The sequence below is a fragment of the Anomaloglossus baeobatrachus genome, chromosome 2 (genome assembly GCF_048569485.1).
Source record: "Anomaloglossus baeobatrachus isolate aAnoBae1 chromosome 2, aAnoBae1.hap1, whole genome shotgun sequence".
Taxonomy (NCBI): Eukaryota; Metazoa; Chordata; class Amphibia; order Anura; family Aromobatidae; genus Anomaloglossus; species Anomaloglossus baeobatrachus.
The window spans coordinates 416,457,485-416,484,610 of NC_134354.1; the positions used below are offsets into that span (position 1 = coordinate 416,457,485).

Below are 27,126 nucleotides of genomic sequence, written 5' to 3' on the forward strand. Positions count from 1 at the left end.
CCCGTGGAGGGAACGTCATCTGGCTTCCCCGCTCCATCTCCCCCGGGTACTCCCATCGGCAGCGGCAGTACTCCCCTTACCACGGGTGGCGTCACGAACACTTATCCCCTGTAAATAACCCCCTTTAATTTTGAGTGACCACAAGCCCCTGGGTATGGAGACCCTCGAGCCACAGCGACCCCGGATCTGAGCAGTCTGACTGCTGCAGGGGCAGTACATATGTTATCCCACCACTGATTGACAGATTTCTATGCATACTATGCATGGACAGAAAGCTGAGAATCAGTGGTGTGGATGGGGTTATAGAGAGCTCAGCATTCAGAGACATCTTAGATCTACAGCAGAGAAAACAGTAATTTTACTGAAATGACACCACTCAGACTAGTAAGTGACACATCACTAGAATCAGGATCTCTCCCCTACATCATGTTGCTTTCAAAAACCTGGTGACAGATTCCCTTTAAAAAAAAAACAAAAGAAAACAACACTGTACTAAATACTACGATAAAAATGTATTAATTTTCTTAGAAGAGATTATTTAATGAAGGAGGTTGCTTATAAGAAATACCAAATTGTGTTTTATACAACAGGACTGCATAACTTGATACATCTGCCTTTAGTTTCAAATTAAATCCATCAGATATCCTTTTAATTAGAGAGAAAATGGCTGCAATCCCTAATTAACAACAATAAAAATGAACATGCTTTCTTTGTACGCAGGTCGGATATGATTGACAACAACAGTTCGTGATCTGATCACAATAAATCAGCTTAGACTGAGGATTAAACTTTCCTACAACTCAGTGACACTTTTTGAAATCTTTTCTTTCCACTGGGGCGAGGAGGGAACTCCTTACATCATCCCTACCACCAACTTGTAATAAGAGTCTCCAACTTTGACTTTGACTTGCGCAATAGACACATTTGACACTATGATCACCTTTTGGAGCAAGCAATTCAAAACAATCCTTTATAAAAAGAAATGTTCATTTCTTTCTCAAACAACACAATTCACAATTGTAGATGTCCTTATAGAAAGTAATTTCCATGGTTGAATATACATATTAGTATTTTTTCCAGCAGACGGTAGCACTTAAATGTGTCTTCAGGGGTCATCACATCACACATCCAAAAAAGATGAGATGCAACAAAGTGTGTCGATGTACATGTACAATGGCATAAGGAAGCAGTAATATTTAGACACCTATCGGGGTAGCCTGTACACCATGCATATAATTTGCTTAATTATGGAAATCAGCATGAGTGTCACTATGCTATGCTGCACTTAGAAATGCCTTCAAAGAGGACTTGTTACCACATCAAGATGCCAATTTTAGCTCTTATTTTATCCCCAATCCTCCTAAACCGGGCTTTACACGCAACGACATCGCTAACAAGATAATCGACATCGCTAACAAGGGGTCACAGAATTCGTGACTTACATCCGGCCTCCTTAGCGACGTCGTTGCGTGTGAAACGCAGGAACGACCGTTAACAATGAAAATTACTTGATTGTTCGTTGCTCCTGCAGCAGCACACATCGCTATGTGTGACACCGCAGGAACGAGTAACAACACCGTACCCGCAGCCGCCCGCAATGAAGGAGGTGGTCAGGATGTTCCGCCCGCTCATCTCCACCCCTCCGCTTCTATTGGGTGGCCGCTTAGTGACGCCGCTGTGACGCCGCATGAACTGCCCCCTTAGAAAGGAGGCGGTTTGCCGGCCACAGCGACGTCAGTAGGCAGGTAAGTAGTGTGACAGGTCCTAGCGATGTTGTACGCCACGGGCAGCGATTTGCCCGTGACGCACAACCGAAGGGGGCAGGTGCTTTCACCAGCGAAATCGCTAGCGATGTCGCTGTGTGTAAAACCCGCTTAAGTATCCCATTTTGTGTTTTTAAAAAATCTGCCATATGATTCCAGAGCTAAGGGCCTTTTTGGGTTTTTTTTCAAATTTTTATCTTTGCCAAAGAGGTGACGCTTACACAGTAAAGGCCACTTTACACGCTACGGATCACGGAATTTGTGATGCACATCCGGTCACCTTAGCGATGTCATTGCATGTGACACCTATGAACGATTTTGAATCGTCGCAAAAACGTTCAAAATCGCTAATCGGTGACATCACCCCCTAAACTTAATTATCGTTGCTGCTGCAGGTCTGATGTTATTCGTCGCTCCTGCGGCAGCACACATCGCTATGTGTGACACCGCAGGAACGAGGAACCTCACCTTACCTGCGGCCACCGGCAATGAGGAAGGAAGGAGGTGGGTGTGGGATGTTATGTCCCACTCATCTCCGCCCCTCCGCTTTGATTGGGCGGCCACTTAGTGATGCCGCTGTGACGCCGAAAGAACCGCTCCCCCTTAGAAATGAAGCGCGGTCACAGCGACGTCAGTAGGCAGGTAACTAGTGTGACGGGTCCGTGCGATTTCGTGCGCCACAGGCAATAATTTGCCCGTGTCGCACAAACGATGGGGGCAGGTACGTACGATAGCAATATCGGTGCCAATATCGCAGCGTGTAAAGCGGCCTTAATAATCTAAAACAGCCTATAGACAACCCCCAGAGAATCCTATGAGCCATGTTCCCTTGTAAAGACCATCAATTTTGCATTAAATCTGTCTGCTCATTCATCATCTAAGTGCATCTATAAGTGTATTATATTAAATTTCATCAGAATTAAACCAGAGGAGACCTTAAAGTAACTGGATTCATAGCAACTGTAAACAATGTTTCTGTTTCTTTCCACCATCACCCCTAAAGTACTTAAAATCCTGCTAAGGCCGGGGACACACGGGGGACTACTGCGATCTTCGCATGACACTCGGCTCATGCTGGCAGCATAGCGGGAGCCGAGTGTCAAGCAAGTGTCACTGCGACTGAGGTCCGATCATGCGATCGGACCTCAGCTGCAGGGGGCGGGCCGATACTGAGGTAAGGCGGGCCAGCGCTGAGGAGGGGTGGGCCAGTGCTGAGGATGGGCGGGTCAGCACTGAGGAGGGGCGGGCCAGTGCTGAGGAGGGGCGGGCCGGCATTGAGGAGGGGAGGGAGGGATTTATCTCCCTCTCTCCTCCGTTGCTGGCTGTTGCCACTCTCGCCCTGCACTCGCATTACACCGGTGTACTGCGAGTGCAGTGCGATTATTCTCTCTCCCCATAGACTTGAATGGGTGCGAGAGAGACAAGGATCGCATTACACTCGCAGCATGCTGCAATTGTTTTCTCAGTCCGATTAGGGCTGAGAAAATAATCGTTCATGGGTGCTGGCACATAGGCTAATATTGGTCCGAGTGGAATGCGATGTTTTATCGCATTCCACTCGCTCCAATTTTCATGCCCTGTGTCTTAAGTCCCCGCCATATTTAACGACTTTCCAGCGATCCCGACAACGATACGACCTGATAAGGATCGCTGGTAAGTCGCTACATGGTCGCTGGTGAGATGTCAAACATTCAGACCTTCCCAATGATGCAGCAACGATACAGCAAAAAATAGTCCAGGCCATTCCGACATGACCAGCAATCTCACAGCGGGGCCTAGTCACTGCTATCTGTCAAAAGTAGCGAGATCGCCGACGAGGTCGTTGTTGCGTCACAGAATTTGTGACTCAGCAGCGATCTTGCTAGCGATCTCGCTATGTGTGAAGGTACCTTTTAGGCCTAAAGCTGGGGTCACACATAACGACAACGACATCGCTGCAACGTCACCATATTCTGTGACGTAGCAGCGACCATAGATGATCGTTAGTAAGCTGTCAAACATGTTATAAAAAGCAGCGACGGAGCAGCGATCATAGCGACGTCGACGGTCGTTGTGTGGTTTCAGACGTAGCGTAGCGTCGCTGCTGCGGTGTCAAACACAAGGATTATCAGCTTATCAGCATGGCGCAGCGGGATAGCAGCGATCAAAAAATGACCTGGAGCATTCAGGAGCGAGCAACGATTTCGCCCCAGCTTAAAGCTGGTGTCACACATAACGACAACGACAACGACGTCGCTGCAACGTCACCATATTCTGTGACGTTGCAGCGACCTCAACAGCGACGTCGCTGTGTGTGACACATAACAACGATCAGACCCCTGCTGCGAAATCGTTGCTCGCTCCTGAATGCTCCAGGTCATTTTTTGATCGCTGCGCCATGCTGATAAGCTGATAATCCTTGTGTTTGACACCGCAGCAGCGACGCTACGCTACGTCTGAAACCACACAACGACCGTCGACGTCGCTATGATCGCTGCTCCGTCGCTGCTTTTTATAACATGTTTGACAGCTTACTAACGATCATATATGGTCGCTGCTACGTCACAGAATATGGTGACGTTGCAGCGACATCGTTGTCGTTATGTGTGACCCTAGCTTTAGTGTCCTAATCCCTACACCTAACAATAAACTGGTTATCTCTTCCTTCATCCTCCCTATTCATCTTATGTCCTCCTCAGAACTGTTCATCAACATAAAATCCTCTGTCTCTTGACACACATTGCCTCTCCTGCTCCCATTTACTAACACTCTTTCTGCTCTTCCTCATTGCTAGTGATATCTCTCCATATCCTGGCACTCTTCACCACACTCTATGGAACGCTCACTCTGCAACAAACTTTCATACATCTATTATCTTTTCCTCATTGATAATCTTTCCTTCCTTGGCATTATCAAAACCTGGTTCTCCTTCTCACACACTCTTCCCAAACAACAAGCATGGTGGAGGAGTCGGTTTTCTCCTTACAGATAACTGTTCCTTCATCCCAATTCCACCGCAACCCTCCATTACTCTCCCTTCTATTGAGGTGCACTCTTTCCACGTCTACATCCACATCTACTCAAACTCCAACCTTCAACTGGCTGTTACCCCCAAGGGCCAGCCACCACCTTTTTGACCACTTCACCACTTGGCTATCAAAAAGAAAAACCGCACTTGTGGAACCACTGATGCAGCTGTCTCAAGGCAGCTCTAGCACGTCCTTATAATAAAGAGGAAGAAATAGGAGAAAATAGGACTTTGTGTGCCAAAATTACGCACCAACATAATTAATATCACCCAAAACCAAATAGTTGCATATAAAAATTTGTTTTTATTACATATAAGGGATGGGGATAACAATCAAGATACAATACATTGATTCATATATAGTGCAGAGAACAAGGACAAGGGAAAACTGGCACGAAGGACCCTACAGAGTAATTAGACTAGATGGACCTATAAAAAACTAGCCTGACAATCTATAGTTTATAGCAAATGCTGACATGCAGGAGGATTCAGTCAAGCATAGAAGTTTAACACAGGGTTAAATGTAATCAAAAAGGACCAAAGTGACATCCATCTAGGGATATAAATGATCCCAAACATACGTCATGATAATCCATCTATGTAATTAGGAAGGTAGGTCCGAAAAGGGAACAATTAACTCACCCATGTAGAAGGTCACGTCAGATGGAGTTTAGTTGGAGTGTACCCCTACGCAACTCGCAGAAAGCTTCATGAGGGGGAAGAAGAAGTGGAGTGGTGCCAATGCTATTTGGTTTTGGGTGATATTAATTATGTTGGTACGTAATTTTGGCACACAAAGTCCTATTTTCTCCTATTTCTTCCTCTTCACCACTGCTTCCTTTCGTTTCCACTGGCATCCCCATTATCATCATTGGTGACTTGAACATACTCATTGAAACTTCTAACTAAGCTGTCTCTAAGCTTCTAACACTCACTGCCTACGGCTGCCTTGCTGAATGGTCCTCCAAAGCCACTCACAAAGATAGCTATACACTGGACCTCATCTTTATCTGACTCTGTTCCCTATCTAACCTCTCTAACTCACCTCTCCACCTGCCTGACCACAACCTACTCACATTCTCTTTCCTCTTCCTTCCAAGTGCTTAGTTGCTATCTAATCCCCACTTCACAAGCTTGCACAACCTTGCCGAAATCTCATCCACCTTGATTTACAATCATTTTCTGAGTCCCTTCTCCATCTTGCAGACAGGTTCCTTACACGAAGCAGATGCCCCTGCCGCTTCACAGTATATAACACCACAATAGTTGCAGCTCTCTTATCGGTCATCACCCTCACACATACCAAAACTAAAGCAATAAACAGACAACCCTGACATACCAGCCTGAATGAAGAACTGCTGAAGACTTCCAAGGTTGCTGAGTGGAGATGGAAAAAACAAGCACTTCAGAACATACAAACAGCCCCTCACCAACTTCAAGTGCACATTCATCGCTGCAAAACAAAACCTAATTGTCATCTTTCATATCCTCCCTCTCTCACAACCATAAACAGCTAGTCAAGATTTTAAATTCTTTTCTCTGTCCCACAGCACCTTTTCCCATTCCTCTCATCTTACCTGAAGACCTTGCCTCATTCAAGTAGCAGATTGACAACATTACAGAAAGCTTTGGCTAGAGTCCCAACAACCCCTTCTTATCACTAGTCAGCCCTCTTACTCCAAAACCATCTTCTCTGCCATTAAAGAAGACTCTACACTCCAGACCACATATCACTACCTGTGCAATTGACCCGATGTTGTCTCACCTCCTCCGAAGGCTCACCACAATCTTCATCTCAACCCTAACCCATCTCTTCCACTTATCACTAACAACTGGTGTCTTAACCTCATGCTTTCAACATGCCTCAATCATCCCTATCCTCTTAAAGCCCCCCTTAGCCAATCCTCTGTGTCCAGATATTGCCCCATATCCCTTCTACCATATGCCTCAAAACTACTGAAACAGCATGTTCATCTTGAACTGTCCTCCCACCTCTCATCCTGCCTCTCTTTGACCAAATACAACCTTGCTTCCGACTGCATCATTCAACCAAAACTGCCCTAACTAAAGTCACCAATGATCTACTAACTGACAAAGCCAAGCAAACAACTCTGTTTTCCTCTCCTGGACCTGTCTTCTGCCTGCGAAACAATTATTCGAAACAACCATCCCCTATTACTACAGATTCTCTCATCTCTTGGCATCAGAGACTTGGTCCTATCTTGGATCTCTTCGTACCTAAATGACTGGACATTCAGCAACTCCAAATCATTCCAAGTGATATTCCACCTCTTCATCTCATCCCCTATCTGTCAGTGTCTCCCGAGGTTCTTGTCTAGGACCCTTGCTCTTCTACATCTACACCTTCAGCCTGGGACAGCTCATAGAGTCCCATGGGTTTTCGTATAAACTCTATACTAATGATACACAGATCTACCTCTCTGAACCCAATATCACCTCCTTACTAAACAGAATCCCACACTGTTTGTCTGCTATTTCATCTTTCTTCTCTGCTCGATTTTTAAAATTAACATGGACAAAAAATAATTAATCATCTTTATCGCTACTCACGCAAACCCCCAACTGACTTATCCATCAAAGTCAATGGCTGCTCACTCTCCCCAGTCCTGCAAGCTCACTGCCTCAAGGTAACCATTGACTCTACTCTCTCCTTCAAACCACATATGCAAGCTCTTTCCACCTTCCACCACCTCGACTACTTCCACCTCCTGCCCTGTGGCCTCCCTTTTAACACTCTCGAACCACTCCAATCTATCCTAAACTCTACTGCCTGACTAATCCACCAATCCTCCCCTCTTTGCCAATCCCTTTACTAGTTCGCCATTGCAGAGACTCCAGTTCAAAACCCTAACCTTGACATACAAAACTATCCGCAACCTATGTCCTACATACATCTGTGAACTAGTCTCCTGGTACTTACCTGCACATACACAGATTGTTCCCTTGCATCCACCACACTCTTGAACTCTCTACTCCAAGCTATCAGACTCTCACCTAGCATGGAAACCTTCAAGACTAACCTGAAGACGTACCTCTTCCGACCATCCTACAATCTGCTGTAACTCTGGTTCCACTATACCGCTGCATGACCAGCTATATCTTCACCTACTGTCACACTAGGTACGAGGAAGTACCAAGCAAAAGGAGAAAGGGAAGGGAATTAAATCCCTGTTTCTAAGGAAGAGGAAGATGATGACCCCTCACCAAACCTACCGCTGATTCCCTGGTGTCCCTCACCACCCAAGATAGGTTCCATACCTATGTGATGAGCCGGATACCTGACCCTAGGTATCCCTAGTACTGGGTCCTAAATAAGTAATGGGTGGGATGAGCTCTTTGTCAATCCCACTAAACACTATAGAAGACACAAGTGGGACATACAGGCAAAAGTGCATGAACTACTTATCCATAGATGACTCAGGTAGAAGTTAAGCAAAGTTACAGTAACAATACCACAGAGGAGTACAAGCCACCTGCTTGCAACCAGAGCTGAATGAACTGAATAATGTCCCCAGCAAAAGTCCAGGGAAGATGGGAGTAACTAAGCACAAGGGGAATACTGATAATCATCAGCTAAATGGAAGGAGCGCTCCCCTGGGTCCTAAAGGGGAATAGATGAAAATCCAGCAGGAAACTACCTAGTAGAATGAATACTAACAGCAAGAACAACAGAAAGTCAGGGAGCATTTTGCGCAGCCAAACCCTGTGACCTTCTGTTGCCAGAAACCACATGACTGTCTGTCACTCATGACATACTCGTGCCACCTACTGTATCCTCATCTATCCCTTGTAGACTGTGAGCTCTTCGCGGGCAGTGACCTCTCTCCTTCTCTACCAGTCGGTGACTTGTATTGTTCATGATTTATGATTTTAGTTTTATTTTGTATACCCCATTTCCCATGTAAAGCAGCAAGGAATAGGTGTCAGGAATAATAACAATTAAATAAAATTGCCCATTTCTCTGGAACCATATAGTTGATTTTTTTTTAATGGAATACCCAAGAAAACAGTAGGAATACATAAAATAAGAGCAAAAACTGGCCACTTTTGATCTGATGACAGGTCATCTTTAAGGGGCACTTTGCACACTGCGACATCGCAGGCCGATGCTGCGATGCCGAGTGCGATAGTGCCCGCCCCCGTCGCAGCAGCGATATGTGGTGATAGCTGGCGTAGCGAAAGTTATCGCTACGCCAGCTTCACACACACACTCACCTGCCGTGCGATGTCACTGTGGCCGGCGACCCGCCTCCTTGTTAAGGGGGCGGGTCGTGCGGCGTCACTGCGACGTCACACGGCAGGCGGCCAATCAGAGCGGAGGGGCGGAGATGAGCAGGATGTCAACATCCTGCCCACCTCCTTCCTTCCGCATATCCTACGGAAGCCGCAGTGAGGCAGGTAGGAGACGTTCCTCGCTCCTGCGACTTCACACACAGCGATGTGTGCAGCCGCAGGAGCGAGGAACAACATCGGACCGTCGCGTCAGCGTAATCATAGATTACGCCGACGCTGCACCGATGATACGATTACGACGCTTTTGCGCTCGTTAATCGTATCATCCAGCCTTTACACACTGCGATGTCGCATGCGATGCCGGAAGTGCGTCATTTTCAATTTGACCCCACCGACATCGCACCTGCGATGTCGCAGTGTGCAAAGTGCCCCTAAGGCTTTGAGTCTGAACATCGTTTTATTCAAGTACAAAAATGATATTTTCACAAGAAAAATCAGTTAGGCACAGTCCAGGAAGAAGTAGATGGTAAAGAGGATTTTGTCAAGAACAGTGGTCATCATGAGGTGGCTGATGGCTTAGTGAGGTGACCTTTGCGTAACTCGTCCATGCGAGAAAAAGAATGGACGGAACAACCACATGTGTGTGGCTCTTTACCTAGTTCCATAATAATCTTAATAGCTAACACAGCAGAAATGCAGTGTGAATAAGACATAGGCCTTACTGGATCTGTAAACATCAGCCTATTGATAGCTTCCATCTTTCAGGGCATCTTTCATCTCAGTGAAGTAGAAATTGACAATAATTAAGATGTGGGATTTTACACTCACTGATTATGTAACACAGGGGTCAGCAATTAATTTCCCCTAGGGACCACATGAAGAACTGGAATTATTGTGGAGAGCCGAACCAAACATCAAACATAATTCAGCTTTATATTCATGTTATCACTTTATAAAAGGCAGTAAATCATATGACTTCTGATGTCTGTAAAGTGTTGTGGAATTAATGGTGCTATATACGTGAGTAAAATAAATAAGGGATTGATTCGCTGCTACAGGTAAAAATATGTGGCGCCCTGGACTAGCCAGGTCGTCACAGATAACATACATACACCCCCACCCCCAATAGACAGTAACATTAGCCAAACATAAAATCCTTGTTGCCTCCCTCCAAGGTCTGATGTCCACACCAGGTAGGGCGGAGCCAAGCGGTTGGCCCCGCTCACTGAGGAGTTCACAGGCCTGGAGGCGGGAAAAGGAGTCAGTCAGAATTGAGAGAACAGTTGAGGAGGTTGAAGTGAGAGGAGTAAAGTGGAGAGTGTCTGGGTTTGTGGCCCAGGCACTGACAACAAGGTTGGCAGACAGTGGTGGCCGTCTGCAGGAGTGGTGAATCAACACGGAACCGTAGGACCGGGGTCGGGCGTTGGCCCGCCGGTACCGACCGGGGAGGGAAGTGAAGCCAGCACACACAGGCAGGGCCATCTTCACCACAACCCATGGGTGGCGTCACGGACGAAATCCCCATACAAACCAATCACCCTTTTCACTCACGGGCGAGGAGCGCCGCTCGAGTCCCCGGATCCGGCCCTCCCCGCCCGCGACAAATACAGGTAAGAATATGGGTTGAAATACGCTCTATCATAACTTGTATTTGCAGTAGCAGCGAATTAAGATATGTCTGCCATAGTGCGAAACATACCACTGGTGAGTAAGCACAAGAGCAGTGGCAGAAATGGATTGCTGGATCATGGAAACGTGAACAGCTTATCATATTATCATGTTTATGCAGTAAAACCCATTGGAAAAAAAATATATAATCCATTTACAACCCCTTGTAAACCCCTTGTAAATGTCCCAAATTGCTGTAATAGTCCCTTAACAACTGACAATACGCATTAAAATGGAGGCCATTAAGGAGCTATATTCCTTACTTCCATTTTAAAATGTTTGTAATGAATTAGTGGATAGCACCCCCACATGGGTGAAAATCCCAGGGGTGATAGCTGTATGTGACAGCTGACACTTGTGAGTATCTGCCCTGATCACTTTTTGAACCAATCAGGGCCTGTTAAGCCCTTAAAGTGGTAAAAATGGGTTTATAAGACTCCTATCAGGAGTGTAGGCCCCCTGCAATCGAAATTGGGGCTGCTGATCATTGCTATGGTACTCTGAGGTCATCAGAAGACCTCATGGCACTGTGCCCTGCTAGATCCTGCTATGAGCAGGGTCTCTGTGCCGCCCCCACGTCAGCAGCAGAGCTGCTCGGATCCGGATCCGCGCTGGCTCAAGGAGCGTCTGGACCTGGGGGTCATGCGGCCACTCAAATGAAGGGGATATTTACAGGGGATGGTGTATCTACAGTTCGTGACGCCACCCGTGGTGTGTGGTAAGGTTGGAGTACCTCTGCTGCCGTTGGGGAGTACCCAGGGTGATGACAGGGGCAGCCAGGTGTTGCGACCCTGCACAGGTAGGGGGATGCCCCGGTACTCGGTGATGGGGTTGAGAAGTGCCGTTGAGGGGTGGAACGGTCAGTGGTGTACTCACTCAGTTCATGAAGCTGACACTGACAACTTGGTAAACCAAAGTTCTGGACACCGCTGCCGCCGAGGGGAGCTAGTTTGGGTCTCGTCCCCGGTGGTGTTGCCTGATGATCTGTGACCTTTTCCCTAGCACTTAGTCTGCATCTTAGTTGGCCCCGGTAGCGTAAAACTAATCAGGTCCCGCTCCCCAGTGTGGCTAACTGTGGGAGCTTGCTTTCAGGGTTCATGCTTGGGATTTCCTGGACCATTTTGTGGAAAGTCCTATCACCCTCGTTGCGCTAGTACCCCCGATTTTGGAGCGGGTGGAGAGCGGATCTTGAAGGCTCCGTTCTCGTCGGGTGAATTGTCAGGTTGCCTGAAGCTACTCCCTGACCTAGGGTCCACGTTCTCCGTCATGCCCTGGTCCCAGCCCGGTGATGGTACAAGGCCGCCGGCTGTCCTGCTTGACAGTTCCGTGCCCCTTGTCATGATCCCCTGCGACCGGGGGTCCAGCTCCTACTAGGCCCAGACACCGTCTGCCACCTAGTTACTTCCAAGGAGCCTGGCTTCTGACCTCCTCTCTCCTTCAATTCCAAAACTACACTGGCCTATTCCTGACATTCCTGACCTCCTCTTACCAACCCTCCGAGTGGGTGACCCTATTCCACTCAGGCCGTCCACTGTTGTGTCTGGTGAGTGTTGTGCAGAGTGTTCCTAGGATTTTGATTAGCTGGTTTTGGCAACACCATACGTTTCGGGACCTGTAACCAAGGACAAGGGGGAAATTGCACAGAAGGGCAGATTGCACAATACCCTGTGATAGGCCAGGGCGTCACATCTAACAGGCTCAATCAATGAATATCTGTCACGGGGATGAAATGTCTGGACAGGGACACCTAGGCTGGCCCACAGACTGGGGACCCTGTGCTGTCCCTTAGCTCAGAGGTTCGCTTGATGGAAGCAAGGTCTGAGTTGCCAGCGTGAACCTAACTTCTTTCCTAGCCCTGATGTAACTCTCCTTCCCCTCCTCCACACAAAGCATAAGCCGGGATCCTAGTCACCAACCCCATAACTAAACACGGACAGGGGAAAAAATAAAACTTGCACACAGCAATCAAACCAAACACAAAGGAGCGACAATAGGTGCACAGGGGAAAATAACATTAAAGGGAGGATATAAACGGGTAACCAGGAGACTCTCACACTGCACAATAAACACTCCACAGATCACTAATAGATTGGATCACCACAATAAGACTGGAATCGCTGCACAAGGTGGAGCTATTATCAGCACTGAGTAGCAGAATCCAGAATCTTATATAGGAAGGAGACTGCTGTTATTAGTATTTAGCAACCTAATCTCCTAGCAAGAATAAACTTCTGCAGTGCTGAGGAACAGAGCACATGAAACAGCCAACACCCAGCTCTGGCTGAATAACAAGGAGACATAAGGTTGCCGATCAGACTCTGCTGTGTGAACAGAGCCTGACGCTGCCATGACACCTAATGACTTTGGAACCGAATATCACATGACAACATATGACAGGTCTCCTGCACTGCTATACACCAGTACAGCAGTGAATGAGACCAGTGATTCAAGTGTTGCGGGCGGGGGCCGCTGCCACTGCCGCGGGGGTCAATGGTGTACTCACAGTTCAGTAATTTCACACAAGTCCAATAGTAAACCAAGTTACCAGTGGCCGGCTGCCTTTGGAGGGTGTATTCGGGTTCCGCACCCAGGTTAATGAACAGGTGTCCCTTCCTCCTGCACTCTGTATTTGTCTTTCCTTTTGGACGACTTCGCATGGAACGGAGAAGTCCACTTCCGGTTCTGTGTGTCTTTGGGAGCTGTGGACTGTGAAAGCTGACCCTTGGGATCTCAGTGGGTTCTGACAGACACCCTATCCCCCGCATTGGGCTTCTGTTTTGCTCTATCTGGGCAGTTAATGGAACAAAGTCTGGAACCTTGTCCCTGGCTGGTTAATTGGAGAGGGGCTTGCAACCTTCCTCACCCTAGGGTCCAAGCACCCCGACTGTGCATGGCCTCCGGAACGGATTCCCGCTGTCGGCACTGGTGGGCTCAACTCTGCCCCATTCCACTTAAGGTTTCCCGCGACCGGATCTCCGTCTCCTGTGGCCCGGTTCACTGTCTGCCACCTAGCCGGGTAGTCCAAGGGCTACCACCTCTAACTACACTGCACACTTCACTCCTCTCACTTCAACTGTCCGCTCTCGACTCTTGTCTTCCCGCCCCTGACACCTCAGGACCCCTAGGTGGGCGTTCTCATCCGCCTGATCCCACCCACTGGTGTGTCCCTATTATCATGAGGGGGTCGCTAGGGTTTAATGGCTGTGTGTTATACCTGAGTGTGGGTTTCTGGTGGTAACAAGGAGGATGTATACTTTTGTGACTACCTGGTTTTGTCAGGGTGTCACACAAGTAAAAAATATTCATATCACACAGTGGGACTAAATAGATAAGTTAAATATGTAAAAAAGTAAAGAAAAAGACATAAAAAAATCCTAAAAATCTTGAAAACCTGTTTTGCCACTAAATACGAAGCAATAGTTAAACAAAACTAAACAAGGAAAAGTACACATAATTGGTATTACCAAGTCCAAAACAACTCAATCTATAAAACTGTCACCTTATTTGTTCTCTACAGCCAACACCGTAAAGAAAAATAATGGAAAACACTGCAAAAATTTTGCTTTTTCATCATACTGACACAAAAAAATGAAATAAAAAGTGATCAAAAGTTATATGTAAACAAAAATTATATGAATTAACAAACCTAACTGTCCCATAAGAAACAAGAACTGGCTTATTCGGATAAAAAAAATTAAAAAGTTACAGCTCTCAGAATATGGCGATTCAAAAACATAAAAAAGCAAAGCATAAGAAATGTATAAATCTAATACAAGGAATATAAATCGCTGTAATTGTACTAAACCAAAGAATATATTAATCTTATCACTTTTACTGCACAGTGAGCGGTGCAAAAATAAAAAATGTATCAACAGTAAGTGTATTGCTGATTTTGGTTCACTCTTTTGACTGAAAAATCTGAATAAAAATCGATCAAAATGGCATATACCACAAAATGTTACCAAAAAATCTCCAACTATCATGCAAAAAAAAAGCCCTCATACAGTAGCTTCTGATGACATATAGGGCATGACCCTGTGCAGAAGGGGCATGGCCTAATGCATATAGAACATGTGGATCTAGCCAATGAATATAGGTTTTCTATACATACCACATGCATGGAGGAATATGTCCCATATGTGTGAAGTCCAAATATCTTTTCACTATATCTGAAGCGTGATTTTGGCACAAAATGAGGTCTATTCTTTCAGAATCACAATTTTAGGCATGGAGAAAATATATTTATCCTCTTTACTATTTTGAAATTGCTTATCACTTCAACTACAGTATGTGCTGCTCTTATTTCGCTGCACTGAGGTGGGAAGGAAGTACACTCACTGTTAGAACGATGGTGTACAGCGTGTACATGACCTGCACGTCTCTAAGTGCCTAGCAGGTCAGGTGCATCCGGACACCAGCACCACCCGAACACCGGTCCCACCTTTCCCAGCATGGTCCCCAGGATGGCCCTCCTTCAGTTTGTCTAGCGCCATTCAACACTGGTCCGACCACTCTCAGGACGTCCAGCACTGCCCCAGGACAGCCCTCTCTCAGGTTGTCTAGTGCTGCCCCACACCTGTCCCACCACTCTCATGATGTCCAGCACTGCCCCCAGGATAGCCCTCTCTCAGGTTGTCTAGCATTGCCTTATCCTGGCCCCACCACTCTCAGGACGTTCAGCACTGCCCCCATGACAGCCCTCTCTCAGGTTGTCTAGCGCCGCTCTACGCAAGCCCCACCACTCTCAGAATATCCAGCACGGTCCTGAGGATGACCCTCCCTCAGGTTGTCTAGCGCTGTCCCAGTATGGCCCAAACTGCTGGAGCATTTGTTTCCAGTATCTTTTTCTGACCCTGTACACGAGCCGCTGAGGGACGGCAGAAGGGTCACGACTTCCCCAGTCCTGATATGGCATATATAATTAAATATACAGTAGATGTTAACTAGAGCTTTACTTTCACTAGATTGGAAATGGGATATCAATCGCAAAATGTGTAAAACTAGTAAACCATTTTCCTAATGGTATATTGTAGCATAAAGAGGTCAACATCAATTTTACCGATGTGCAAACAATAATAGCACACTAATGAGACCATCGGCACAAAGGTAAAATGCCTACAAAGAAAAGAAGAATTCTCTGCCACTTTCAACACCGGCCGTACACAGCAGTACCTTTAATCTGCTGTCATTCCCGTCTCTAAATTGTGTCTTGTTGTTTTTTTTATGCTGTGTAGATTGATTTGTACAGAGATGTTGCGTAGTCCCTTGCTCTTCCCTTTAAATTGTTTTCACAAAGGTTTGAGCTAGCTGTAACCTTACAAAATCCATTGAGAGCCAGGCAGTCGTAGCAGCTCACTTCCCCCTCCCTTACATGTGCGATAATACGACAAAAATCAGAGCCTTCCCCTTCCCTTGGGACATCAGAGCAATAACCACACGCCTTTTCTCCTCTTCACACTCCTGACACTGCTCCTATCTTCCTGAGAAGGATATTTCCTCTTTCATATTCCCTTGGATATCATGGATCAAATATTCATACAACATCCAAGAGAACAGGCAGAGACGTGATGCATAATGTAACCAGCAGACATGATGCCCGGTGACATGCTAACGCCCAAATGGAAGCCGCCACGTCAGCTTTATAATAGGTGGACAGGGAGAGTATAGCTTCGCCAAGCTGTGTCACTATGCATCTCCTCTGCAAATAATCATGCCACTTCCAAAAACAGAGTTAGGCATGATTAACATTAACATGGTAATATTTTCCTCTAGAACAGTCCGCTGTATCAAAAATGTGTTATAGAAACAATCTGGTTATCTGTAAAGTAAAAGATTTTTCTAAACTGAGGACATTTTCTACAGGAGGGAAACACTCTAAAATCCTTAAAATGGAATCTTTTATAAAATCATCCTGATTTTTTTTGGGGATATATATTAATTTTTCATTTTAAGTGAATTTATTGTATTTTTTTGTTTTATAAGACGCACTGGATTATAAGACGCACCCCAAATTTAGAGGAGGAAAATATGAAAAAAGTTTTTAATCTTAAAATGAGGGTCCGTCTTAAAATCCTACTGCGTCTTATAATATCTCACCAGGGGGGAGCGATGGTGGTGGAGGGTCACACGGGGCAGAGTTGGTGATGCTGTAGGCTCGGAGGAGGGCGTGTCGCGGCTCACGAGGGTCAGAGGGCAAAGGGTCGGCGATACTGCAGGCTCAGGGGTGTAGCGGCATCAGGCGCCATTGATCTGCTGGTGGACTGCGGGCTCCATTGAATCACCCGTGGTTGACAAGATGGACTTCAAGATAATAGCTGCGGATTTCGGGGTGTGGGCAGTTAGGACTCCGCAGCCATTTTCTTGAAGTCCATCACATCAATCTGCGCACGCGTCACCTCCACACCCATTTTCTAGAAAGTCCATTTCGTCAACTGCAGGTGATTCAATGAAATCCGCAGCCCGCTGTCAGATCAATGGCACCCGCCGCATCACCGACTCTCCGTCCTGTGACTCTCCTGAGCAGCTCCACTACAGTAACACCCCCTAATCCGAGCCCTCAGTATCACCGACCATGCCTCCTGTGACCCCGCTCCACTACCGCCTCTCCAATAAGTTTTATCCGGATTATAAAATGCACCCCCATTTTACCCCGACTTTTGAGGGGGAGGAGTACATCTTATAATTCGGAAAATACAGAAATAATTTAAACTCAGATAGAGAGGTCAGCGTAAAGGAATTTTTGGTATCCTATCTGAGAGAGCAGCATGATGTAGGGGCAGAGACCTTGATTCCAATGATGTATCATTTACTGCGCTTCTTATTGAATTTTTAATCAAATTATCAGTATATCTCTCTGAATTCTGAGCTCTATATAACTCCACCCCATCACTGATTGACAGCTTTCTGTGTATGCTGTGTATAGGCAGAAAGCTGCCAATCAGTGGTGGCAGCGGGATATACAGAGCTCATGAATATGGAAGACTACATCGCAGTAGGTTTTAGTCCATTAGTGATAAACTCCTGCTAATAAAACAGTGATTTAAAAAAAACTACTACAAGTAGTCCAGAAAGTGATACATTGTGCTACTATCAGATTAGATGGTAAAAACATGGTGACAGTCACAGATTCCCTTTAAGGCTTGCTTCAAACAGCTACATTTGTCAGGAGGCTATAAGTTTGGGTTGGGATATTGTGATCAGTCCATGCATTAAGGACAATGAAATACATCCATCTGATCTCAGATTCTTTAAGGGGTACAACAGTCATACTCAGACCCTGGTGCCCAATTGAAGTCCCATACATTTAATTTAATCATATTAGTAAGAATACATTATTATTATTATTATTATTATTATTATTTATTTTTATAGCGCCATTCCATGGTGCTTTACAGTGAAATAGGGTATACATACAACAATCATTAACAGTACATAACAGACTGGTATAGGAGGAGAGAGGACCCTGCCCGCGAGGGCTCACAGTCTACAGGGAATGGGTGCTGGTACAATAGGTAAGTACATAGGCTCACCATGTAAAATTAAATCTGAATACGGCCACACTGTATCATGAGCACACTTTAAGGGATGATGATAGAATCAAACGATCCACCACTTTTGAGACTCGCAAATTGGGCTGATTGGCCTCCTGGAAAGTTAAAGAAGAAGACATTTTTAAAGGTTATCTCATTTCTTCAGCATACTGCTTTGAACATGTAAGGCAAGTAAGAGTTACATACCTAATTAGATATTTTATAACATTAAATATGCCCACATGTTAGCAGTAGGATGCACATAAATAATTAATTGCAGCATTGAGATAAATACAATTTGCTATATTGTACATTTTCTAGATAATTAGCGTTGGCTCTAAGCACTGAAGCAGGAGTATACTGCCCTCTGCTGGCCATAATACATATTGCGCAGTACTGCATTAGCACAATATGAGATTTTTTTTTTCACTACGTTTTAAATTTACAAGGAAGAAAACTAGATATCACATAATTAGTGTTCACTCAAGTGAAACATTCTCTGATTTATAGTAGTTCTAACCTTTTTAAAAATCTTTTTCTTAAATCTATTATGCTGTTTAGAATCAGAAAATAGCTGTAAGTTTGTAATGCAAACCTTTCTATTGTTCACTATTTTTCAATCTTAAAATTCTTGGCTAACACTCAAACAAATGAATTTTTTTTCTACTGCAAGATGACAATAATGATAGTTGGTTAATAAAAATTGTTAAAATGGCAAAAGATACAGAACATCATTTTGTTATAAACCGGCCATAATCACATAACTCCTAAGATTTCAGACACAGGAGTGAAAAGAATTATTAGAAGAGTTGTCCAAGAGCCAAGGACCACCTGTGAAGTGCTACAGAAAGACCTGGAATCAGCAGGCATAATTGTTTAAACGAAAACAATAAGTAATGCGCCGAACCTCCATTGCTTGTATGCACGTTCACCACGCAAGACTCCATTGCTGAAAAAAAGCATATTCAAGCGCTTTTAACGTTTACTCAACATTTTGTAAGTGCTTTTTAGGCAGGTTTCACAGCGAACATGCCCCAAAACTCCCTAAGTAGCTCAACACAGGTAATATACAGTTAGCTTATGAAATATTTGGACAGAGACTTAGGCGGGCTTTGCACACTGCGACATCGCAGCCCGATGCTGCGATGCCGAGTGCGATAGTGCCCGCCCCCGTCGCAGCAGCGATATGTGGTGATAGCTGGCGTAGCGAAAATTATCGCTACGCCAGCTTCACACACACACTCACCTGCCGTGCGACGTCCCTGTGGCCGGCGGCCCGCCTCCTTGTTAAGGGGGCGGGTCGTGCGGCGTCACTGTGACGTCACACGGCAGGCGGCCAATCGGAGCGGAGGGGCGGAGATGAGCAGGATGTAAACATCCTGCCCATCTCTTTCCTTCCGCATATCCTACGGAAGCCGCAGTGAGGCCGGTAGGAGATGTTCCTCGCTCCTGCGGCTTCACACACAGCGATGTGTGCTGCCGCAGGAGCGAGGAACAACATCGGACCGTCGCGTCAGCGTAATCATGGATTACGCCGACGCTGCACCGATGATACGATAACGACGCTTTTGCGCTCGTTAATCGTATCATCTAGGCTTTACACACTGCGATGTCGCATGCGATGCCGGAAGTGCGTCATTTTCAATTTGACCCCACCGACATCGCACCTGCGATGTCGCAGTGTGCAAAGCCCGCCTAAGTCTTCTTGGCCTCTGCATGCTGCTATTTGTTATTTTAAATGAAACAACTGACATGCATTTGAAATTTAATTAAAGTGGTTGAAAAAATATATTCTGTGAATATTTTAGGAATTGTAATAAGTTTTTTCTAGAAATCTCCTCATTTCAGGGGCTCAAAGCTGATTGGACAAAGTAACTTAAACTGCTTTGCCAGCTTAAGTGACTTCAGTTGTTGCTTGTTTGTGGATCTATTTTCCTTAAGTTTTGTCTTAAGCATCTGATATCCATGCTCGATGGGGTTGCAATTTGTTGATTGAATTCGTCATTAAAGAGAATTCTACTTCTTTGCCTTAAAAAACTTCTGGGTGGCTTTCATAGTATGTTTTGTTCATTGTCCATCTGTACTATGAAGTGTTGTCCAATTAACCTTGTGGTATTTAGTTGAATCTGAGCAGAAATTATAGCTCAGTGCACTTCAGAATTCATCCGGCTTCTTCTGTCTTCAGTCACATCATCAATAAACAAGAGTGACCCAGTGCCAATGGAAGCTATGTATGCCTGGCCATCACACTGCCTCCACCATGCTTTACAGAGGATGTGGTGTGCTTTGGATTATGAGCCATTCCAAGCCTTCTCCATATTTTCTTCTTCCCCACCTTCTGGGACAGGTTGATATTAGTTTCATCCGTGCAAAGAATGCTTCTCCAGAACTAGGCTGGCTTTTTATAGCTGTATTTTGGGAAAGTCTAATCTGGCCTTTCTGTTTTTAGGACTGATTAATGGTTTGCACCTTGTGGTGAACCCTCTGTATTGGCTCTCATGAAGCCTTCTCTTTATGGTAGACTTAGATACTGAAACACCTACTTCATGGAGAGTGTTCTTCACTTGGGTGAGTGTTGTGAAGGACTTTTTCATCACCATGGAAAGGATCCTGCGATTATCCACCACTGTTATTTTCTGTGGACGTCCAGGACTTTTTGATTTCTCAAGCTCACCAGGGCGCTCTCTTTTTTTCAGAAGAAAAAGAATGTAGCAATATGTTAATTTGCCACTCATAACATTTCAGGTTTGTCTCTGTTTCTTTTTTTTTTTTTCAGCCAAATGATGGTCTGTTTCTCCTCCATTGGCAGCTCCATTGACCACATGTTGTGGGTTCACAGCAACAGCTTCAAAATGCAAATGCCACACCTGGAATAAGCTCTGGACTTTTCACCTGCTAAATAGAGTATGGATAAACGAGGTAATATCCCATGCAGCCCATTAACCCCTTAGCCACCCATGACGTACTGGGTACGTCATGGATTGTGTGAGGTTAATCCCCACCCCCTGCCGTAGGCAGTCCATGGCGATCCACACACATATCAGCTGACTTCAACAGTTGACATGTGTGCCTGCTAGTTGCCAGTGGAATCGCGTGACATCCATGAATATTAACCCCTTACATCTCGCTGCCAAAATCTGTTAGAGAGATGTGTATACGCTCAGCCATTATGATAACTTACCCGGCCCCCATCGGAAGTCACGTGATGTGATCACGTAACTTCCGGTGGTTGCCATGGTAGCACAGGGTTATGTGATGACGCCTGTAGCTAACATGAGTCACTTTTTCTCAATTGAAAGTAAACGTAAAGCAGCATATTTGCAGATCTCACCTCTGTAGCTGTGATCTGAAGATATGGAAGAGCGATCAGACTGCTGATCCATATAGCCCCCTAAGGGACCTAGTAAAAAAAAAAAAAGTTAAAATTTTTTTTAAATAATTTAAAAAAATAAACAAAAATAAAAGTCATCCCCCTTTCGCCCCATTGAAAATTAAAGGGTTTAAAAATACAGTTTGGTATCGCCGCATTCATAAATGCCCGATTTATCAAAATATAAAATAAATGAATCTAATCGGTAAACGGCGTAGCATCAAAAAAATTCCAAACACTAAAATTACGTTTTTTGATCACCACAAATTTTGTGCAAAATGCAATAACAAGCGATCAAAACGCAGCATCTGCGCAAAAATGGTACAGTTAAAAACGTCAGCTCGAGACGCAAAAAAAGGCCATCACTGAGCCATAGATCCCAAAAAATGAGAACGTTACAGGTTTCGGAAAATTGCACAAGACGTGCTCCACTTTTTTTGGACAAACTTGTGAATTTTTTTAACCCATTAGATACAAGTAAACCTATTCATGTTTGGTGTCTCCAAACTCGCACCGACCTGAGACACCACACCAACACATCAGCTTTTCCATATATTGAACATAGTGAATAAAATATCCCAAAAACTATTGTATGACCACACTTTTTTTGCAGTTTTTCCCACACTTGAATTTATTTTTTGCTGTTTTTCAGTACACTATATGGTAAAATTTATGGTTTCATTTAAAACTACAACTTGTCCCACAAAAAACAAGCCCTTATATGGACAAAATAAAAAAGTTACGGCTCTCGGAAGAAAGAGAGAAAAAAAAAACGGACAAAAGCAAAACGGCCAGGGTTTAAGGGGAATAAAGAGCTTTTTACATAATTGTCCAATTTTTTTTATTCCCTTGAAAAAGAGGCCACTACATAATAAAGAGCTGTAAATCATAAAACCTTACTCCAATTAGTATGTGAATACCCTCAAATTAAAGCAAAAGGCCGCTTTACACGCAAAGACATCGCTAACGAGATGTTGTTGGGGTCACGGAATTCGTGACGCACATCCGGCCTCGTTAGCGACGTCGTTGCGTGTGACAAGTACGAGCGACCGCTAACGATGCAAAATACTCACCAAATCATTGATTGTTGATACGTCGTCCATTTCCCAAATATCATTGCTGATTTTAGACGCAGGTTGTTCGTCGTTCCTGAGGCAGCACACATCACTACGTGTGACATCCCAGGAACGACGAACAACACCGTACCTGCGTCCTCCGGCAACGAGGTGGGTGTGACTTTCATGCGGCTTCTCTCTGCCCCTCTGCTTCTATTGGACGCTTGCCATGTGACGTCGCTGTGACGCCGCATGAACCGCCCCCTTAGAAAAGAGGCTGTTCGCCAGCCACAGCGACGTAGTTAGGAAGGTAAGTATGTGTGATGGGTACTAGCGATTTGCCCGTGATGCACAAACGACGGGGGACAGGTGCGAACGCTAGCGACATTGCTAGCAATGTCGCAGCGTGTAAAGCCCCCTTAAGAGTCTGAACTTTAGGCCCATATTAAATATGTATCTGGAATATGTTTTGGCAAACAGCTAAAATGTCAAAACTTGTTACTATCCAAATATTTCTGAACCTAACTTTGATATGTTGCCTCCCCAAATTAAACACAGAATGCAACTTTTACTGACTAGTACAGTTTCAGAACGAATCCACCCCTTCATGACAACCCTCTCTATTACTTAGTAGAACACCATTTGGCTTCTATGACCTGTTGCAAATGAGATGTACAGTATTTCCAGACACCAGCTCCTGACAGTGTACTGGAGGTATTTTAACTCATTCTATATGAGCTATGGCCTTAAGTTTATTAATATTCTTGGGCAGGGCCGTAGTTACCACTAGGCACCCGTGGTCCGGTGCCTGCGGCGGCGCGCTGCAGGGGGCGGCACCTTCTGGCAGCAAAAAAAATAAATATTTTTTTTACATACTCTCCGCCTCCGTTAGACGTTTAAATCCGCTGTGCTTTTGGAGGGGGGTGTGGGCGGGAGAGGTGCACCTCCATTTATCTGTATCTGCATCTTTAAGACTCGAATACAAATAAACTGCGTTCGCGAAGCACAAGGAGCTGATTGACCCCGGAAGTGCTGGCGCCTGTACTTCCGAGGTCAGAGGCGCGCCAAGCAGCTCCGTGTTGTGGCGTCCAAGGCTGCAGATGGCTGTCACGGAGTAGGAGAGAACACTCACCGGAGCCGAGAGAAGAAGGGCGACAGACACCGGAAGAGCAGCCGCAGAGAGGAGGAGGGCGGCGGGCACAAGAGCAGGTAATCGCTTGCAGAGCTGAAGATTCATAGGGAAGGTGCGGGTCTTCCTAATGAGGATTGTGGGAAAGGGACTATAATGTGATGTTTGTGGGGGAGGGGCAGGCGAGGCTATAACGTGATGTTTGTGGGGGAGGGGCAGGCGAGGTTATAGCGTGATGTTTGTGGGGGAGGGGCAGGCAAAGCTATAATGTGATGTTTGTGGGGGAGAGGCAGGCAGAGGTTATAGTGTGATGTTTGTGGGGGAGGGACAGGCGAGGCTATAACGTGATGTTTGTGGGGGGGGGCAGGCAAGGCTATAATGTGATGTTTGTGGGGGAAAGGGCAGGCAAGGCTATAGTGTGATGTTTGTGAGGGAGGGGCAGGCGAGGCTATAATGGGATGTTTGTGGGGGAGGGGCAGGCGAGGCTATAACGAGATGTTTGTGGGGGAGGGGCATGCGAGGCTATAATGTGATGTTTGTGGGAGAGGGGCAGGCAGAGGCTATAATGTAATGTTTGTGGGGGAGGGGCAGGCAAAGGCTATAACGTGAAGTTTGTGGGGGAGGCGCAGGCAGAGGCTATAATGTGAGGTTTGTGGGGGAGGGGCAGATGAGGCTATAATGTGATGTTTGTGGGGGAAGGGCAGGTAGAGGATATAATGTGAAGTTTGTGGGGGAGGGGCAGGCACAGGCTATAATGTAAGGTTTGTGGGGGAGGGGCAGGTGAGGCTATAACGTGATGTTTGTGGGGGAGGAGCAGGCAGAGGCTATAATGTGATGTTTGTGGGGGAGGGGCCGGCAGAGACTATAATGTGAGGTTTGTGGGGGAGGGGCAGGCAGGCGCTATAACGTGAAGATTGTGGGGGAGAGGCAGGCAGAGGCTATAACGTGAGGATTGTGGTGGAGGGGCAGGCTAGGCTATAATGTGAGGATTGTGGGAGAGAGGCAGGTGAGGCTACAACGTGAGGATTGTGGGGGAGGGGCAGGCAGAGGCTCTAATGTGAGGATTTTGGGGGAGGGGCAGGCAGAGGCTATAACATGAGGATTGTGGAGGAGGGGCAGGCGAGGCTTTAATGTGAGGATTATGGGGTAGAGGCAGGCAGAGGTTATAAAGTGAGGATTGCGGGGGACGGGCAGGCAGAGGCTATAGTTTGGGGATTCTGGGGTAGGGGCAGGTAGAGGCTATAGATTGGGGATTGCAGGGAGGGGCAGGCAGTGGTTATAGATTGGGGATTGCGGGGAGGGGCAGGCAGAGGCTATAGTCTGTGGATTCTGGGGTAGGGGCAGGCAGAGGCTATAGACTGAGAATTAGGAGGCCTATTATTGTAGTCTGGGGATTAGGGGGCCTATTGCTGTAGAAGGGGGGTTTAGGGATCCTATTGCAGTAGGAGGGGGGTTTAGGGGGCCTATTGCTGGAGGAGGGGGTGTAGGGGGCCTATTGCTGTAGATGGGGGTTTAGGGAGCCTATTGCTGTAGATGGGGGAGTTTAGGGAGCCTATTGGTGTAGATGGGGGGTTTAGGAGGCCTATTGCTGTAGAGGGGGGGTTTAGGGAGCCTATTCCTGTACAGGGGGGTTTAGGGGGGCTTGCAGAGTGAGTGATAGCACAAGGGACAAAATCGATGGGGAAGGGACAAAATCGATGGGGAAAAGTGTAAGGACTCAATATGGAGAGGGGTAGATGTAGAACTTGGCACTCAAGATCAATGTGAACAGTGTTTTTTATTGTGAAGAACTTGTAGGATCAGCACAAACACAGATGTTTCAGTCAAAAGACCTTCATCAGTGTGTGTGTAGAGGGTCCTCAGAAAGTATAGTAGCATGGCGAGTGGCATAACCGGAAATGACGGGGTGTCCACCGCTGTCTATGTGGCAATGATGTACTTGTGCTGGTCATGCAAGTTCTTCACAATAAAAACACTAGTCACATTGATCTTGAGTGCCAAGTTTCTACATCTACTTGTGATGGTTTTGGATCCTACTTGTGCCCCACCCTAGAAGTGCCATGTGTATCAACTCACTAAGTATGGAGAGGGGGAAGCATTGAGAGCTCATTATGGAAAAGGGGTAGCATGAGGGTTCCATATGAACAGGGGCAGTGTGAGGGCTCAGTATGGAAAGGGGGCAGCATTGGTGGGCTCAGTATGGAGTGGAGCAATGTAGAGAATTCAGTATGAAACGTGAGATAGTGTGTGGGGCATGAGGTAGCATGGTGGTCTCTGTATGATGAGTGCGGCAGTATGGAGGTCTTATTATGGAAAAGGGGCAGGCAGTATTTGGAGTGCATTAAAAAGGGGCAGCATGGGTGGCTCAGTATGGAGAAGGGCAGTGTGAGGGCTCCATATGGAGAGGGGCAGCATGATGTGAGGACAGTGTGCATATTTCATAATTGAGGAAGGTGTGGTGGGTATAGTTTATAAAGGAGGACAGTGTGCTGCTTTAGTTTATCAGCAGTGTGGCGGTCATAGTATATAAGTGGGGACGGTGTGGTGGGAATATTTTATAAGAGAGGATAGTGTGGAGGCCATGCACGATAAGGCCCCCTTCACACGCACGTGCCTCCAGAACGTGCTAGGTCCGTTCCCACATGTACCGGAGACACGGGCACACGTATACACATTAAAATCAATGGGTTTATGTGCACGCAGGTGTTCAGCCATTGGTCCGTGCCTCCGTGTGGAGCAGATGTGAGCCCGTGTGCTCCATACGGCAGCATGTCTGTTTTTCTCTGGCAGCACGGGTGTCACGCGGCCCACACCCATACCACACGGATGTAGTGTGAATGAGGTCCCACGTGACACACGCCGGAGAAACACACGTGTCATTTTAAAAATAAAAAAAACACATACTAACCTCCACTAGCCCTGCAGTCTCTGCCGCGGCTGTCACCTACATCCAACCCCCAGTGAATTTGAACAATGCATCTTCTTCACTGGGGGCCGGAAGCAGCGTCAGCGGGGCATGGCCTGTGCCGGATACTGTCATTCAGCACCACAGACAGCTCCGGAAGAATCAGGTAAGGCGTGACTTTCCGTTCTCCATGTGTTGTTACGTATAACACACGGAGAACACGCATGTGCCACAAACACGGCACACGGGGAGCAAACCACCCCTTTAATACGTCCGTGAAAAAACGGTTTGTTTTTTTCACGTGCGTGTGAAGGAGGCCTAAGAGGTATTTTGTGGAGTAATATTCTTTTGCAGGGAGCGCAGTGAGGAGCAGTTATTTTTTTTAGTCCACAGCATAGGGCTTATTTATGGCACAGCATTTGTGTTTATTGTTGTTCAGCAACGTT

The 27,126-nt window shown here is 46.1% G+C and overlaps 1 protein-coding gene across 1 annotated transcript in view; it reads right to left on the minus strand.

Moving 5' to 3' along the window:
- LOC142290194 (uncharacterized) overlaps window positions 1-27,126 on the minus strand; it is a 112,154-nt gene that overhangs the window by 12,493 nt on the left and 72,535 nt on the right. Inside the window, exon 2 of the mRNA XM_075334132.1 lies at window positions 18,222-18,337. The gene's annotated coding sequence lies outside the window, so the exon portion shown is untranslated. The remainder of the gene's footprint in view (window positions 1-18,221; window positions 18,338-27,126) is intronic.